This window comes from Mustela nivalis (genome assembly GCF_964662115.1).
Source record: "Mustela nivalis genome assembly, chromosome: 13".
NCBI lineage: Eukaryota > Metazoa > Chordata > Mammalia > Carnivora > Mustelidae > Mustela > Mustela nivalis.
In genome coordinates, this window is record NC_139032.1 from 56,990,975 (window position 1) to 57,004,831 (window position 13,857).

General features: G+C 44.5%; 1 protein-coding gene and 1 pseudogene across 15 annotated transcripts in view; one reads left to right on the plus strand and one right to left on the minus strand.

Moving 5' to 3' along the window:
• Window positions 1-2,118, minus strand: part of UBAP2 (ubiquitin associated protein 2) — a 132,979-nt gene extending 130,861 nt beyond the window's left edge. For 6 of the 14 annotated variants that reach the window (XR_014301688.1, XR_014301689.1, XM_082694588.1 and 3 more), the window contains exon 1: window positions 1,717-1,844. The gene's annotated coding sequence lies outside the window, so the exon portion shown is untranslated. Of the gene's footprint in view, window positions 1-267; window positions 337-1,716; window positions 1,845-2,044 lie in introns of those variants that run through there. The other 8 variants (XM_082694590.1, XM_082694587.1, XM_082694586.1 and 5 more) reach the window with 8 other exon arrangements.
• LOC309846322 (large ribosomal subunit protein eL43 pseudogene) lies at window positions 2,055-11,110 on the plus strand (annotated as a pseudogene). The gene is made up of 3 exons: window positions 2,055-2,233; window positions 10,319-10,506; window positions 10,991-11,110. The product of its transcript is annotated as a large ribosomal subunit protein eL43 pseudogene (transcript).
• The last annotated feature ends 2,747 nt before the right edge of the window (window positions 11,111-13,857 follow it).

Genomic DNA, 13,857 nt, shown 5'->3' on the forward strand with positions numbered 1-13,857 from the left:
AAACTAGCAAGGCAGAGATGGGGGAAATCTCATCACCGATGTGAACCAGCCTTAACGAGGAAAAATCACATGGAACATACTGGAGATAAGTAGAAGAGCAACGTGGGAGACTAATCAGTTCTGCCTAAAGATAAGTGTTCACAGCAATAGAAGGATGACAGACCCAGCCAAGGGGCCCTGCAAGTACATAAGAGATACTGGTGGACTATAAAACTCTATGGTCTCCAGAGAGTGAAATTTATTCCCTTTCCTGAAACAATTAAGTACCATGTCAATCTAGGCACCCAATGCCGAGGATACAGGAGAACTTAGGTATTAGGTCCATCTTCCTTCCACCTGTATTAGACAAAATGACACTAAAAATTAGGACGTACAATGGATGACAAAAAGTGAGGAATACACTACTGACATAACTCTTGGTTTAAAAAGTATACCATATGGGATGCCTGGGTGGCTCAGTTGGTTAAGCAGCTGCCTTCGGCTCAGGTCATGATCCCAGAGTCCTGGGATCGAGTCCCACATCGGGCTCCTTGCTCAGCAGTGAGCCTGCTTCTCCCTCTGCCTCTGCCTGTGCTCGCTCTCTCCCCATCTCTCTCTCTGATAAATAAATAAAATCTTTAAAAAAAAAAAAAGTATACCATAAACGTTAATTAATAATTAATTAAAAGGATACCATCACTAAAGAGAAAATATAAAAGGCCTGGGTTCACCCAAAAAGTTAATTATATGCCCTCTGAATAAAAGATGTTTGGTTGGATACCTTTAAAAGACCATCGAAAGCTCTCAACTGTTAGTGTACAAAAGGGCTAAAGATAATAAGCCTAACTACTAACAGATATACCTCGGATATAAGCAGAAACCAATATCCAACAGAGGTGGTGGTGAAGATACAAATTATGTCAAACAGGAGGTATCAACTCCTAGAGAGCAAGGATAGGCGACCAGAGTGGCAGCACTTAAGATGCCCTGGCAAAAAAATAAGATTGAAAACCGAGGGGAAGAGGTGGAAAAGCCAAGTGGGAAAGTGATCCAGAGGCAAAGGAAACGGAAATGTAATTTACTAAAGAGAGAATAACGCAGAACTTTGGTTTACAGGGTGCTCTCAAAACTACATTAGAAAACTATGATAACACCAGACTAGAGGGGCCGGGACTGAAGAGAAAAACTAAGTCCCCAAGAGTCTTAACACCAAAACCTCCCAGAATAAAAAGGAGTAGAATCTAACTATTCCTCCGGGTAAACCGAGAAAAGCTACAGTGCGCAGAAGTTGGCTCTAAGACGCTCAGTCCCAAGACTAGCGACAGGCGTGAAAACGTAAAGATGGTCAGGATGGAAAACATCAGCGCGGCGCGGGAGCTCCAGCGGACAGGCAGGCAGGGACAGAGGTGGGAGAGAAAACCACACCCTCTAGGGCAGAAACCCGAAGCGGGGGAGGGGAAGGCGCCCCCTGGGGTTGGGTGGGGCCAGGCCAACTACGACTGGGGTAGGCAGGAAGAAGCACAGGACGGCCCGCACAGAGAGGAAGGAAGGCGCCCGGGCCTGGGCATACTGGGGACGCATGAAGCTGGCGAGGGACGCTTGGCCCGGTCTTCGGAGTGGGCGCTGGGGCAGTATGAAAAGGGTTCGAGGAAAGTAGAGCTGAACCCAGGACTAGAAAACGCACGCTGCCACACTCAGGGCTCTGGAACAGGAAAGGAGAGAGAGGGTGCCAATTACCGCTGCTGTTCTCGCTGGACTCGGGACCAGCCGCCTCCGCCGCCGCCGCTCGTTACCTGCCAATGTGCCTCTTACAAAGCGGCGGCGGCGGCAGAGGCGCCCTGGTTCGTCACGTGACCTCTGCGTCACGCGCGGAGGAGGAGCCACCGCGCGACGCTCGTTCCCGGCCCCTCAGCCCGCCCTCAGAGCCCGTCGCTTCCTCCAGCCTCCCCCACGCCGTCTAGAGAGACCAACAACGCCGAAGTGCGGTTAGGCACCGGGAAGGAGCAAATAAGGGAGATCTTATAAAATCTCTCGTACTCAGAGTTGTTAAGAGGCTAGTACATACCACGTCCGGAATGCCCACAACTGCAGCTTGTCGCGCTGTGATGACCTCACAAGGCACCACGAGTCGCTCCCCGGCGACCGCCTTCCTCTCATCACGTGATGTGGCGCAACCATTCAAAACAGGCCTAGCTCCCCAAACCTTGCGCGGGGGGAAGGGGGAATACTATCGCCAGTATGCTGCGCAGCGAAAGTACCTACCACCGTAGCCTTTCCCTCGCGGGTTCATAAACCTTGCATTATGACTTAGTGCCAATGCAAAGCCGTGGGGAAAAACGGACAGTACTGACTTCTGAGACTAATACCAGTGGACGCTGCTTGCCGGGCAATGAACGCGGTTCCCGCTGGGAGATGTAGTCCCGGCGGGGGATGGGGTTTCGCTACTAGGTTCCGGGTCTCGCGCTCTGCTCCGCCCTCTGCGCGGGAAAACGCCAACGGCTAGCCCAGGTGCAGCATCGTGGAGCAGCAAGCTTCAATAGGAACTTTCCCAGGGCAGATGGGCCTCAGGGCTTCTGGTTGTTTTTTGTTTGTTTGTTTGTTTGTTTTTTTAATTTATTTGACACAGAGAGAGATCACAAGTAGGCAGAGAGAGAGAGAGGAGGAAGCAGGCTTCCCGCTGAGCAGAGAGCCCGATGCGGGACTCGATCCCAGGACCCTGAGATCATGACCTGAGCAGAGGCTCAACCCACTGAGCCACCCAGGTGCCCAAGGCTTCTGTTTTATTAAATGTGGGCCTTGGATTCTTTTACCAAGTCTCTTATGCGTAAACTGATTAACATTTATTGTTTATTGCATGTCAGTACAACAATTTTTTTTAAAGATTTTATTTATTGGGGCACCTGGGTGGCACAGTGGGTTAAAGCCTCTGCCTTCCGCTCGTGTAGTGAACTCAGGGTCCTGGGATCAAGCCCCGCATCGGGCTCTCTGCTCAGCTGTGGAGCCTGTTTCCCTTTCTCCCTCTCTGCCTGCCTCTCTGCCTACTTGTGATCTCTGTCAAATAAATAAAATCTTAGAAGAAAGATTTTATTTACTTATTTGACAGACAGAGATCAAATAAATAAAATCTTAGAAGAAAGATTTTATTTACTTATTTGACAGACAGAGATCACAAGTAGGCAGGGGGCGGCAGGTTCCCCGCTGAGCAGAGAGCCCGATGCGGGGGCTCGATCCTAGGACCCTGGGATCACGACCCGAGCTGAAGGCAGAGGCTTTGATCCACTGAGCCACCCAAGTGCCCCTCAATACAACAATTTTTACTAAATCTTATAATAAATCCTTTGAGGCAGGGATTGCTCCCTGTAAAGAAAGGCTTAGGGGGCACCTGGCAGACTCAGTCGATAGGGTATGATAGTCTTTATGTTGGTGTTGTGAATTCGTGTTCCACCTTGAGTGCAGAAATTACTTTAAAAATAAAATCTTCAAAAAGGTTGAGAGGTTGAGTTGTTTCTAGCTGAAGAGAACCAATCCAGATCTTCTGTCTCCAAACAATAATCTTCCTCTCGGAAAGATCTTTTTAAACTCCAGGTATTAAGCATAATTGAAGAGATAATGCTTTATACTTGTGGCATAGTATTTTGGAGTTTTGTGTGTTTTTTTTAAGATTTTATTTATTTATTAGAGCGTGAGCAAGAGCAGGAGCAGCTGACTTTCCGCTGAACTGAGAGCCTAGTGTGGGGGCTCCATCCCAGGACCGTGAAATCATGATCTGAGAGAAGGCGGACGCTTAGCAGACTGAGCCACTCAGGCGCTCCAGTATTTTGGAGTTTAAAGTATTTTCCCGTTTACTGACCTAGTTAATTCTCAAAGGCAGTATCTCGGGCTGGTTAAGTTCACAAACTTTGGCCTTACCTCAATTTGGGCTTCTTTCCTTTGCAATACCACCACTTCACCAGGTAGTGAAAATTAAATGAGATCATGCAGGGGCACCTGGGTGGCTCAGCTGTTTAACTAACCGGCCTTTGGCTCAGGTCATCATTCCAGGGGCTGGGATCAAGCCCCGCATTGAACTCCCTGTTCAGCAGGGAACCTGCTTCTCCATCTCTCTCTACCTGCCGCTCCACCTGCTGGTGCTCTCTCAAATAAATAAACGAAATATTTAAAACAAATAAATAAATGAGCTCATGTAAAGTACCTGTTTGGCACATAGTTAAACCCTCAATAAACAGTAGTAATTACTTTCACACCTGGTATGTACCCTTCCGCCCAGCAGATAAGAAACAAAGTTTGGGTGAGGGTGGTGGGGAGCCTGGGTAGTTTGGTAGGTTAAGCGTCTGCCTTTGGCTCAGGTCTTGATCTCAGAGACCTGGGATGGAGCCCTGCGTGGGCGGGGTAGTCAATCAATCTCTGTGTCCTCTCTCTCGCACTCGCTTGCTCTTAAATAAATACTTTAAAAAAATAAATAAGGTAGCTATGGTGAGTGCTGTGATATGTTACAAAAAATTTTTTTTTAAAGTAAGGTGGGGGGGCGCCTGGGTGGCTCAGTGGGTTGAGCCGCTGCCTTTGGCTCGGGTCGTGATCTCGGGGTCCTGGGATCGAGTCCCGCGTCGGGCTCTCTGCTCGGCAGGGAGCCTGCTTCCCTCTCTCTCTCTCTCTGCCTGCCTATCCATCTACTTGTGATTTCTCTCTGTCAAATAAATAAATAAAATCTTAAAAAATAAATAAAGTAAGGTGGGAAGGGAATTAGCATTAATTCACTTGTCTTTATGCAGGGTACTATGCTAAATACCAACTAACACCCTAGTTACTAATAGACTGTTGTAGGTTAAATTACTTGATGAATAACAATTGAAACCTTAACAGTCCTTCTCAGTTCAAGGGAAGCCTTTGTTATACATCTGAATTGATCAAAGAATGCTCAGGCTGAAACAAAAATTATCACGACCATTCATGTGTAGATGTATCTTATCTCTCCCTTTTGACAGTGAGCTGGAATTGCGCAGGGTCAGTTCAGTCTTCCTCCTCTTTGTATTCCTGCTTTACAGAACTGTGTGGGAGAGTCAAAGATAAAACCACCCTTGAGACGCAAAGGTTTTAAGCGAAAGAGTACAAGAAAACAATTCTGAAAACAAACGTAACAGGAGCTATCTCTGTAGAGTGGGAAGGAGGGTTTGTGGTCGAGGGTGCTAGTAAAAAGGAACTAATCTAATCTATAACATTTTAATTTTTGCATAAAGAAGTACTGGTTTTTTAATTAAAGATAAGAAAAGAGAGACCAAAAAAAAAGAGAGAGAGAGAGAGAGAAAGAAAAAGAAAAGAGAGACCAGTGTGCCTGGCTTGGCTCAGTTGGAAGAGCATGTATGTGACTCTTGATCTCAGTGTTGTGAGTTGTACCCCCAGGTTGGGTATATATAAATTTAAAAAAAAGAGGGGTGTCTGGGTGACTCAATTGGTTGAGTGCCTGCCTGCCTGCCTTTGGGGTCAGCGGGGAGCCTGCTTCTCCTCTGCCTGCCATTCACCCTGCTTGTGCGCTCTCTGTCTCAAATAAATAAATTAAATATATATTTAAAAAGAGAGAGAGAGAGGGACCCCTGAGTGGCTCAGTGGGTTAAAGCCTCTGCCTTCAGCTCAGGTCATGGTCTCAGGGTCCTGGGACTGAGCCCCACATCGGGCTCTCTGCTCAGCAGGGAGCCTGCTTCCCCCTCTCTGTCTGCCTGCCTCTCTGCCTACTTGTGATCTCTCTGTCAAATAAATAAATAAAATCTTTAAAAGAGAAAAAAAGAAAGAGTTATGTTAGTTCTGTGACTGATACAAGATATGTCACCTTTCTAGTCCCTCAATTTCCTCTTCTGTTATATTCAAAAACATGTCTTTTCTGTACCAGGCACACTATGCTGGAGACTTTCGATAAATTATCATTTATCGGGCGCCTGGGTGGCTCAGTGGGTTAAGCCACTGCCTTCGGCTCAGGTCATGATCCCAGGGTCCTGGGATTGAGCCCCACATCAGGCTCTCTGCTCAGCAGGGAGCCTGCTTCCTCCTCTCTCTCTCTCTGCCTGCCTCTCTGCCTACTTCTGATCTTTCTCTGTCAAATAAATAAATAAATAAAATCTTAAAAAAAAATTATCATTTATCAAGGGAGAAGTCCCACCTTAGATCTAGGATCAGAGATAAAAATAAGGGCATCAAAGTCCTAAAACCTCACTAATAACAGTTATTACCACCTGGATGTAATAGAACTATCCTCTCCCAATAGGCTCCCCTAGAGGATATCACTACCATCCATGCCCACCCAGCCTGACTCTGATACATTGAAACTTATTTTACATCCTGTGACTGCAAAGAACATCACCATCCAATTCACTAGTTTTTGTTTAAATATCCTTGGCTGGACTACAATAAGAGCATAATGTGATGGAAAATACACTGGAAAAATCCTCAGAAGCCTGTTTTTTTAAGTCTGTAAACATGACAGACAATAAAGAAGGTGGGTGAAACCAGATGAAGTCCATCTCAGAGAGACTCAGTAATGGGTAGCTGAGATTTAGGAAGATAAAATCAAAATGTATAAACTCCAAAGCTAATCACTGATTAAGTTCAAGTCTAATCTCCTGACTCACAGTAAGTGATCATAATCCGATGCAATATACCTGCAGAAGAATGTGATAACTGAGTGGGAATGGTCTGCATAGAATCTAAAAAAAAAAAAAACAAAAAACAAAACAACAACAACAACAACAAAAACCCTTAAGAAGCAAAAATGTACACCATGGAGGGAAAAGGATAGCCGGACCACCAGCACGTAGAACATTTTGGTCCCTTTGGCAGATCTCTCTCTTTAGCATATAGAGATGAATGATCCATGACTCTGAACCATAAAAATCATCCAAGATTCCCCTACCTATGGTTCATGTCAAGAGCAACCTTCTAATGAGAATCTGGCTTCTTCAGGCCACCCACTAACTCAGTTGGTGGAGCTTGAGACTCTTGATCTCAGGATTCTGAGTTCAAGCCCCACATTGGACCTAGAGCTTACTTAAAAAATAATAATAAAAATAAACAAGGGGCACCTGGGTGGCACAGTCAGTTAAGCGTCTGTCTCTTGCCTTCAGCTCAAGTCATGATCTCAGGGTTGTGAGATAAGAACCCCATGTCAGGCTTCTTGATCAACGAGGAGTCTGCTGGAAATTCTCTCTCTCCTTTGGCCCTTACCCCCACTCCTCTAGCTCACTCTCTCTCTTTCTCTCTCTCAAGTAAATAAATAAATCTTTAAAGTAGTGAAATTCTGCTTACTTTACATGGCATTGCTGAATTCATGCAAGACACTGCCTATGAAAGTCCTCAGAAAATAACTGGAATTTAAGAATCCTAAGGAACTTGGGGCACCTGGGTGGCTCAGTGGGTTAAGCCGCTGCCTTCAGCTCGGGTCATGATCTCGGAGTCCTGGGATCAAGTCCCACATCGGGCTCTCTGCTCAGCAGGGAGCCTGCTTCCTCCTCTCTCTCTGCCTGCCTCTCTGCCTACTTGTGATCTCTGTCAAATAAATAAATAAAATCTTTAAAAAAAAAAAAAAAAAAGAATCCTAAGGAACTATTACTACCATGAAAACCATTATTTGATTTCATCAATACTTATATAACCCAAGTCAGTAGTTGAGGTTTGGGTTCTAGAGGAATCCAGGAAGGCCTGAATTCTAGAACAAGGGTCAGCAAACTACAACTCACAGGTCAAAACCAACCCATCTCCAATTTTTCTACAAAGCCTTAACTAAGAATTATTAGCCATTTTCTCTTTTTTCTAAAAGACTTTATTTATTTATTTGACAGATCACAAGTAGGCAGAGAAGCAGGCAAGGGGGGGGGGCAGGATCCCTGCTGAGCAGAGCGCGTCATGCGGGGCTCGATCCCAGGACCCTGAGATCATGACCTAAGCTGAAGGCAGAGGCTTACCCCACTGAGCCACCCAGGTGCCCCTCTTTTTTGTTGTTGTTGTTTTAAAGTAAGCTCTGGGGCGCCTGGGTGGCTCAGTGGGTTAAAGCCTCAGCTTTTGGCTCAGGTCGTGATCCCAGGGTTCTGGGATGGAGCCCCACATCGGGCTCTCTGCTCAGCGGGGAGCCTGCTTCCCCCCCCCCTCTGCCTGCCTCTTTGCCTACTTGTGATCTCTCTCTGTCAAAAAAAAAAAAAAAAAAATTAAAGTAAGCTCTATACCTAATGTGGGGCTTGAACTCACCTAAGATCAAGAGCCCCATTCGCCATCAACTTAGCCAGGCAGATGCCCTAAAGTCGAATGTTTGTTGTTGTTGTTTAGTTTTGTTTTGTTTTCGGGAGGAGAGGAGCAGAGAGAGAAGGAGAGAGAGAATCTTAAGCAAGCTCCATGCCTACCATGGAGACTGATGTGGAGATCATAACCTGAGGCAAAATTAAGAACCTGGTACTTAACCAACTGAGCCACCCAGGCACTTCTTGTTTTGTCTCAAAATAAACTCTATAGTCAATGTAGGGCTGGAACTCTTGGCCCCAAGATCAAAAGTCACATGCTGCAGGTGCCTGGGAAGTTCAGTTAGTTAAGCAGCTGCCTTTGGCTCAGGTTATGATCCCAGGGTCCTGGGATGGAGCCCCACATGTGGCTCCCTGCTCACTGAGGAGCCTGCTTCTTCCCCTCTCTCCTGCTCCTGCACTCACGCTCTCTCTCTCTTAAATAAATAAATAAAATCTTTAAGAAAAAAAAAAAGTTGCATGCTCCCCACACTGAGCCAGCCACCTGCTCCTTATTAGCCATTTTAAAATGGTGCAAAACAGGGCACCTGGGTGGCTCAATCATTAAGCATCTCTCTTCAGCTCAGGTCATGATCCCAGGCTCCTGAGCTCAAGCCCCACATTCGGTTCCCCGCTTGGTGGGGACTCTGCTTCTCCTTCTCTCATTCCCCTGATTGTGTTCCCTCTCACTGTATCTCTGTCAAATAAATAAACAAAATCTTAAAAAAGAAAAAATTCCTTTCCTTTAAAAAATAAAAAAATGCACCCCCAAAATCAAAAGAAGAATATTTCATGGCACAAAAAACTTACCCCAAATTCAAATTTTAGTCTACTAAGTTCCCTTGTAACTCAGCTACAATTATTCACTATGTAGTCTATGGATACTTTCACGCTACAATAGTAGAGTTGAATATCTATAACAGAAACTATGTGGCCCAGAAACCCTAAAATATCTACTGTCTGGACTTTCACACAAAAGTTTGCAATCCCTGTTCTAGAAGATTCTGAGTGACCTTAGGCAAGGTACTTAATCTCATCCTATTAGTTTTATTATTAGTTTTCTCAAGTGCAAAATGGGGATCACAATGCTAGGCTTAAAAAGTTCAATATAATGTGGAGTTTGAATCTTTTTTTTCTTTTCTTTCAAAAGTGATTTTTTTTTCTTTGAGTAATCTCTACACCCAACATGAGGCTTAAACTCATAATCCAAGATCAAGAGTTGTATGTTCTACTGACTGAGCCATTCAGGTGCTCTTGTGTCTTTTATTTTAATCCTTTTTGACTGTAATTTACAAAACCTACAAGAGGAAATACATACATACATACATATATAAAACTGAAAATGTTTCACAAACCAGTACCTATTCATATATTTATTTACTCTGAGTGTTTCAGTATACCCTTCATGTAGCATTCCTTGATAATACCATTTTACATAATCATGGCACATGAACCTGTTATTTTTCATTTTTTTCTATTTCTGTTTTTATTTTTTTATTTTTTTTTTTTAAAGATTTTATTTATTTATTTGACAGAGAACACAAGTGGGCAGAGAGGCAGGCAGAGAGAGAGAAGGAAGCAGGCTCCCTGCTGAGCAGAGAGCCCGATGCGGGACTCGATCCCAGGACCCTGAGATCATGACCTGAGCCGAAGGCAGCGGCTTAACCCACTGAGCCACCCAGGCGCCCTCTATTTCTGTTTTTAAAAAATAGATGGGGGGGTGGGTGGGGCGATGGGTGAAATAGGTGATGGGGGATTAAGGAGTACACTTGTGATGAGAACTGAGTGATGTATGAAATTGTTGAATCACTATATTTACATGTGAAACTAATGCTGTATGTTAACTATATTGGAATTCAAAGAAAAAATTAAAAAATAGGGGCGCCAGGGTGGCTCAGTTGTTGGGTGCCTGACTTTCACTCAGGTCATGATCCCAGGGTCCTGGGATTCAGCCCTGCATCAGGTGCCCTGCTCAGCAGGAAGCCTGCTTCTCCCTCTCCCTCTCCCCTGGCTTGTGTTCCTCTCTTGCTGTGTCTCCCTCTGTCAATAAATGAATAAAATCTTTTTAAATAATAATAATAAAATAGGAGCTTAGACCTAGTTTGTGGTAATGTGGCTAAATGCACCAAGAAGGCCAGAATCATGGGTAAATAGGGGACCTGTCATGGTGCCTCCCTCAGGAAAATGAAGAAAATTGAAATAATCCAGGAACCCAAGTACACCTGCTCCTTCTGTGGCAAAACCAAGATGAAAAGACAAGCTGTGGGGCTCAAGGGTGGCTCAGATGGTTAAGCATCTGCCTTTGGCTTAGGTCATGATCTCCAGGCCCTCCAATCAAGCCCCAAGGCAGCTTCCCAGCTCAGCGCAGAGTCAGCTTCTCCCTCTCCCTTCACCTCTCCCCCACTTGTGCCTTCTCTGTCTCTTTCAAATGAATAAATAAAATCTTCTAGAAAGAAAGAAAGAAAGAGTGGAAGGGAAGGAAGGAAGAAAGGAAAGGAAGAAAGGGAGGGAGAGAAGGAAGGAAGGGAGGAAGGGAGGAAGAAAGATAGGGACACCTGGGTGGCTCAGTGGGTTAAGCCGCTGCTTTTGGCTCAGGTCATGATCTCAGGGTCCTGGGATCGAGTCCTGCATTGGTCTCTCTGCTCAGCAGGGAGCCTGCTTTCCTTCCTCTCTCTCTGCTTGCCTCTCTGGCTACTTGTGATCTCTCTGTCAAATAAATAAATAAAATCTTAAAAAAAAAAAAAAGAAAGAAAGAAAAGAGGAGCACTGTTGCTCCTGCATGAAGACTGTCACCAGTGGCACCTGGACAGTACAACACCACTTCTGCCCTCACAGTAAAGTCAGCCATCAAAGGATTGAAGGAGTTGAAAGACCAGTAGAAGTTCCACCATTTCTTTCTTTCTTTTTTTTTTTTAAGATTTTATTTATTTATTTGACAGAGACACAGCTAGAAAGGGAACATAAGCAGGAGGAGTGGGTGAAGGAGAAACAGGCTTTCCATGGAGCAGGTAGCCCGATCCTGGGTGAGATCCCAGGACCCGGGGATCATGACCTGAGCTAAAGGCAGTTGCTTAACGACTGAGCCACCTAGGCGCCCCAAAGCTCCACCATTTCAAACACTGCTAGCCTATAATAAATTGGTTAATTTATGTAACAAAATTAAAAGATTTAAGTAGAGTTTTGAATGGCCAAAAATGGGACAATTTGAGCAACAAAATAATGATAGTATTTGATTGATTCAAAGCATAAATATCCATGAGTCAATACTGATATAAATAAATGGAAGCGGGGGACGCCTGGGTGGCTCAGTGGGTTGAGCCTCTGCCTTTGGCTTGGGTCATGGTCTTGGGGTCCTAGGACCGAGCCCCGAGTCGAGCTCTCTGCTCTCCTGGGACCGAGCCCCGAGTCAAGCTCTCTGCTCGTGCCTCCCTCTCCCTCTCTCTGCCCACCTCTCTGCCTGCTTGTGATCTCTGTCTGTCAAATTAAAAAAAATTAAATAAATAAATGGAAAGGGGGAAGGACAACTGGCCAGGGAGAAGCAAAAGCCCCACTGAGCAAGGAGCCCAGTGTGGGACTCCATCCCAGGACCCTGAGATCATGACCTGAGCCGAAAGCAGATGCCCAATGACTGAATCACCCAGGTGCCTGGACAAGTGCACAAAAGTCTAAGGAGAAATCGTATATCCATCAAAATATCTATGAATTATTACAGTGGGTTTGTTGTTGTTTCTTTAATTTTCAGTGAATCCAAATGTGTCTTAAGAAACTACTGTGGTGTTTGAAAAGGTTCTTTGGTACTTCCATCAGTAGTTGGAGCTTAATTCCCCTCCACCTTGAATGTGGACTGCACCTAATAACTGAAGTCTAACAAATGGAGAATGGAATGAGAAAAATAATAACTTTATAATATAGAGACTTGACAGACACTACCTTAACCAAATGATCAAAGTTAACTGCAGAAGGCATATTGATATCATGAACACCCTGATATGAAGCAATGCAAAGGACACCTCACCTCTGTGGCATTCTTCCCAAAAATCTACCACCTGAGGGATATCAGGAGAAAACACTAGATAAACTCAAACTGAGGAACGTTATACTAAGGGACTCTTCAAATGAGTCAAAAGTCATTTAAAAGAAAAAAAAAAAAAAGGAAAACAGAAACTGAGGGAGATCACAGAGTCTAAGGAGGCATGACAACTAAATGCACTGTATTTTGATTTGGAACCTGGGATTTTATTTTATTTATTTATTTATTTATTTAATTTGACAGAGAGAGATCATAAGTGGGCAGAAAGGCAGGCAGGCAGAGAGGGGGAAGCAGGCTCCCCGCTGAGCAGAGAGCCAGAAACAGGGCTCAGACCCAGATACCATGACCCAAGCTAAAGGCAGAGGCCTCAACCCACTGAGCCACCCAGGCGCCCGGAACCTGGGATTTTTAAAAAAAGGATATTAATGGGAAAAATGAAAATATGCAAATAAAGGTTTAGTTTAGTTAAAAGTTTTGTACTGGTGTTCATTTCCTTTTTTTTGTTCCAGCGTTAATTTCTTACTATGATTTCTTCCATTCAGAGAAGCAAGATGAAGGTACATGGAAATTCCCTTTTCTTTAGGTGTAAAATTATTTCAAAATAAGTTTTAAAAAACCAGCAGGTCACAACCCACTAAACTGATTATTTTAGGTATTTTTTTTAAGATTTTTTAAAATTTTTTCTTTTGACAGTGTACTAGCAAGGGGAGCGGCAGGCAGAAGGAGAGTGAGGAGCAGGGAGCCCCATATGGGGATTGATTCTGGGACCTTGGGGCCATGACACAAGCCAAAGGCAGACACTTAACCAACTGGGCCACTCAGGTGCCCCTCTTTTTTATTTTTTAAGATTTTTGTTTAAGATTTTTTTAAAGTAATCTCTATACCAAACATGGGGCTCAAATTTACAACCCCAAGGTCAAGAGTAGCATGGTCCACTGATGCCAGCAGGTGCCCCATGATTGCTTGACTCTTTAGTGTATCTAAATCTTCAGATTGAAAAAGACTAAATTAACACAAGTAAAAAGCTAAGAACGTTGGCACATGGTAAATGGACAATAAATATTAGCTATTATCAATATCCCATAATATTGTTAATTTTCTTCCAATGGAGTGTGATGGTGGCTCAGTCAGTTAAGCATCCAGCTCCTGATGTGGGCTCAGGGAAGGAGCTCAGGGTCTTGGGATAGAGCCACTGAGGCTCTGTGCTCAGTGTGGTGCCTATTTGAGAATTCTTCCTCTCCCTCTGCCCCTCTTCCCACTTGCCCATGCTCGCTCTCTCTCTCAAATAAATAAATAAATCTTTAAAAAAAATTTTTCTGGGCATCTGAGTGCCTCAGTGGGTTAAGCCTCTGCCTTCCATTCAGGTCATGATCTCAGGGTCCTGGGATGGAGCCCTGAATCGGGCTCTCTGCTCAGCAGGGAGCTTGCTTCCCCCTCTATCTCTGCCTGCCTCTCTGCCTACTTGTGATCTCTGTCAAATAAATAAATGAAACTTTTAAAAAATATATTTTTTCTTTTCTTCCAGTTTCTTTTTCTTTTGTTCAAAAGAGGCTTGCCCTGGGGGCAGCTGACTAGAACTCAGTTGGTAGAGCATGG